This window comes from Gavialis gangeticus, unplaced genomic scaffold (assembly GCF_001723915.1).
Source record: "Gavialis gangeticus isolate Ggan-Ray unplaced genomic scaffold, GavGan_comp1, whole genome shotgun sequence".
NCBI lineage: Eukaryota > Metazoa > Chordata > Crocodylia > Gavialidae > Gavialis > Gavialis gangeticus.
Window position 1 is genome coordinate 139,603,500 of NW_017729022.1, and position 4,841 is coordinate 139,608,340.

At 42.7% G+C, this 4,841-nt stretch overlaps 1 protein-coding gene across 3 annotated transcripts in view; it reads right to left on the reverse strand.

Moving 5' to 3' along the window:
- TASP1 (taspase 1) overlaps nucleotides 1-4,841 on the reverse strand; it is a 217,456-nt gene that overhangs the window by 183,689 nt on the left and 28,926 nt on the right. The window lies entirely within an intron of this gene.

Below are 4,841 nucleotides of genomic sequence, written 5' to 3' on the forward strand. Positions count from 1 at the left end.
CTGCTGAGTCACAGAGCTGCATGGAGCCTGGTGATTCGCTCCGCAACTAAAGGGGCAGCAAATGAAAACTTCTCGAAGGAGTTTTAGTTTGCTGAGCCCCAAGTCATTTAAGGCACATTACACTGTCGAATTTCCTACAGCAGCTGGAATTAATGCGCAATACGCCGCCAAGGTGGGCAAACATCAACACCATTAAAGCGGTGCAAAAGCATTTAGCCTGCTTTAAAGTGTCGTGCACACACACTCCTCATTTCAGCTATTAGATAAAAGCACCAAAAAAGCCCCACTAAAGCACCAGATCTGTACAGATATTGGGCAAGCCAGGTCCAACTAACATGCTGCCTCTTCTGGGCACGTGTTGGGCTCAGCGCAGGAGCGCGTGAGGATTAAAGTGCCTTGTTTTGTTTTTTAAACATCTGCAAACAGCCTATTTGGCCAAACAGGACAAAGCAGAACACTAAAAACACAATACATTCTAATCAATTACTCAAATATTTAAAACAGATGGACTGCAGACTCATCTAAAACCCTTTCCCTTTCATCCCTGGTATGACATGATAACAATAATGGGCCCTTAAAAGTCTCCCTGTGCTGAGTTAGGTCTGACTGTGACCTTCTGCAGAGTTGTTTCCATTTGGTCTTTCAAATTAGATTATCCAGATGTTATTTTTCCACGTGTAGATTAGATTTAAGGGTCTTATTTTCAAAGGCTGCTCACACACAACTTCAGTCTACCCCCTTTGCAAAACCAGGTCTTTACAGTTTTGTCACTGGGAAACAATTTAGACAGTATAAGCTCTTTTCTTGGAGCATAGCTAGGATAGTAAGGTAGTCTACAGACACAGACTGTTAGCATCTTCAACTCTGGTCAGAGCCAAGCTCCTTCATATCTATGGAACACCTGGAATCCTAGGAAAGTAAACCTGGAAGGGATATCACAAGGTAGTCTAGCCCTGGTCCCTGCTCAAGGCAGGATCATCCCTGACTAAACCATCCCAGCCAAACATTTATCTAACCTGCTCTTGAAAACTTCCAAGGATGGAGTTTCCAGTTTTTCTAGGTAGCCTGTTCCAATGTCTGACTATGCCCATAGTCCAAGTTCCTCCTAATGTCCAATCTAATTTTCCCCTGCTGTAGGTTGAGTCCATTGCTACTAATCCTGACCCTTACAGCCCCAGAGAAAAGCCTCTCCCCATCCTCCCTGCAAGAACCCTTCAGGTATTTGAAGGCTGTTATCAAATCCCCACCTCTGTCCTCTTCTCTACACTAAATAACCCTAGTTCTTTCAACCTTTCCTCACAAATCTTGCTAATCATTTTTGTCATTCTGCACTACACTCTTTCCAAACTATCCACATCCTCTCTCAAGTGTGCAACCCAAAACTGGACACATTATTCCAGGTGAAGTTTCACAAGTGCTGAACACTTCCCTTGATTTGCAAATGACAGTCCTGTTAAAACAACCCATTATGCTGTTGTCTTCTTAAAACAAGAGCATTCTAGTTGACTCATATTCAGTTTGAGCATTTGCAACTCCACCCAACTTGGAGCCATCTGCAAATGTGCTAAACAAGCACTCACTCAAATCTCATCATCCAATAATTAATGAAGACATTAAACAATACCAGATCCAGGAAAGACGCCCTAGGGAACCACACATAATACCTTCTCCCAACTAGACATTAAGTCATTGATAACTACCGTCACTGAGTACAATAATGACATTAAGTCATTGAGTACAATGATCCACCAACTTATGTATCCAAGTTACAGTAGTTTCATCTGGTCTGTACTTCCTAAGCTTGTTAATAAGACAGTATCACAAGAGACAGGTATCAAAACCCTTGCTAAACTCAAGGTATAATCAATCCACTGCTATCCCCACATCCACAGAGCCTATCAATTTATCATAGAAGAAAATCAGGTTGGTCAGTCATGATTTGCTCTCAGTGAATCCATGCTGGCTGTTCCCAATAACCTTGTTCTCCTTCAGGTGTTTCACAATGGATTCCTTGAAGACCTGCTCTATGATCTTTCCAGGTATTGAGGTCAGGCTGACTGGTCTATAATACCCTACATCTTCCTTCTTCCCTTTCTTAAAGATAGGCACTGTATTTGCCCCTTTCCAATCACCTAAAATTTCACTTGACCTCCACAAGTTCTCAATGAGGATAGCCAAGAACTCTAAAAGGACCTGTCAATTCTTTCAGTACCCTGGGATGCGTCTCATCCATCCCTACCAATCTGAACACACCTAGCTTTTCCAAGTACCTAACTCAGTAGCGCTCAAGCTTTTTGTCCACAGGATCAGAGGGGCGGTTCCTAGTCCCTCCGCAGGCCAGATCCAGCTGATGGACCAAATTCAGTGCCCAGGCATGCGTGGAGAGCCCCATCTAGTCCTGTGGAGGAGAGCAGGAAGCAAAAGGAGGCTTGGCATCAGCCCAACCTGGCCCAGAGAGGAGAGGAGGGGGGCTGCTCCAGCCCCAATCTAGCCCCATAAGGAGAGAAGGAATGGCCTGGTCCTGTAGGAGGAAGAGCATGTGGACTGCCCCAACCTGACAGGGAAGAGGGAAGGGGGCGTATCCCAGCCCCACAGGTTGAGAAGGTGCCCCAACCTGGCCATGTGGAGGGAAGGGGGTGTGGGCTGACCCTGAACTGTACATGCAGGGGAGGATCAACTCCCTATATGGGGCTTCAGATTTTGCCAGCAGGGAAGGGGAGCAGTTTTAACTGCCACTGCTCCCCCACCAAAATTCCTGACCCATGGGCTGAACTCCAAGGCTCCAAGGGCTGCATTTAGCCAGCAGACTGGAGGTTGAGCACCCCTGCCCTAACCTGTTCTACTATTCTAAGCTGTTTGTCTCCTTCCCTATTTTTGTTGCCAACTGTGTCCATCTTCTGGTAGCTTCCCCTGTACCAAAGTAAAAAGAGACAAATACTTCAGCTTTGTCTGCATCACCCATAACTAAACTGCTTTCCACATCCCATAATGGACCTATAGTTCCTCTTAATGTATCAAAAGTAAGTCAAAGTAATAATATACTAAGTAGCTACTGGTAAGCTTAGAAAAGAAAGATGATAAGTTTCTCCTCCTCTTCCCCTTCTCCCAATGAGAAAAAGAATGTTAGAAATTCACCAGCTTGTCCTAGGAAGGGACTAAGGGGACATTATTCAATCGGCTGTGCAATCTCAGTTGTGGCTTCTGGACAACCTTGCATCAGTACCAATCCACGTTCTCACTTAGCCAACTACAAGAACTGGGGGAAATGTTATCCTTAATATATTGCATCACCATGCTGCTGTTCCTCTTGAATGGAGGTACACCCATTACCATAAGGTTTCCTGAATCTGTTCTCCAGCAATAAGTATTTTGTGGAGCTAGTGTAGGTCTTCAACAGAAGTAGAGACACATATGGATCTCTTGGTGCTTATGTGGAGGTAATGCCCAATTTAATGAGCCAAAGCCAGTCACTTCAAATAAAAGTCATGGAAAATGTCTGAAACTTAAATCAAGTCCTCCCTGTTCAGAAGATGGAACAAGAGAATTTCATGAAGCTATGATGGCCTATGAGGAACCTGTATTTGTGCTCATCCTATCTCCTGATGCTTGTCATTTAAAGATGAATATATGCATTAAGCAAAAGCTTGAGTCAGCTTTCAAAGTGGAAACATGATGCACCTCAATCCTTTCTTTAAAGTTCCTGCTGACCATAAGCAAAACACTGTAGCATAGTGCACAACTCCAGAACAGAGCATGCATCACTTTCCTGTTGAAGATCTACATTTATGTTTCTACATTGACAAACTGGGGAGGGGAGCAGGGAAGCGTGTTTTTTTTTGTTTGGTTTGGGGTTTGGTTTGGGAGGGGGGGGTTGCTTCCTCCTAGGTGGTCAAGGCAATGGAAAACTGCACTAAAATATAGGGTCTACTCACCTATCAAAAGTCTCATTTTATTGACCTATTTCTATAGGCTAAAGAGAGACCCATTCTTTAGGGTCACCAATCAGCCACAGAATACTGACTTTCATTTCACATGCTCAATATAGTTGACTTTGCCTTGGAGAGCTAGGATGGAACATGAGGTTATTCTTATAGGTTGCCTCTGAACTCTTAGTTATATTTACATAAAATCTACCTTGAAAACTTTTTTCTAATAACAGAAAGGAGGGAGGGCCGCAAAGAAGGAAGAAAAACACTGCCATATCTTGGGTTTTTTTCCCCACCCCCAGAGAGTTAAGGCATGTTTATATCACAGTGGCCATGGCTGGGCACTCCAGGGTGAAAAAGTCCTGCCCATTTGCTCCTGCTCCTTGTGTGCCGAATATCATAAGCATTTATGTAGCTGCCACTATGGCAGTCCTGAGGCAAACATTTTTTCTAATCACCTAGCATATACAAGATGATGTATTATTTATATATTATTTATATTTATATTTTATATTCATTAATAAAACAAATTGAATTCCCATTCAAATGTAGATCAAAAAGCAAATGTCATAAGAAGAGAAATGCATTTGCTGCATATTGGTATCTAATCAAAGTATTACATAACTAACCATTAACAATTAAATTAATTATTTACTTAAAATAGTAAAATAATAAAAATAGTATAAATTGAACACCAGATTAAAGCTAATTATTTAAAATCTGGGTCTCTTGCTTGCTACTTTAAACGTGACAATTCAGGAATAGCTTAATTTAAATCAACGTACCTTGAGGGGGGAGGTTATATTCACTTAGAGCATTCAAAGTCTATTAGACACGAAACCAGATTGGATGTTGCATTTCCCGCCCCCCAGTCATTTTTGATATATCCAAAGTTTTCCATTGGGGGGGGGGGGG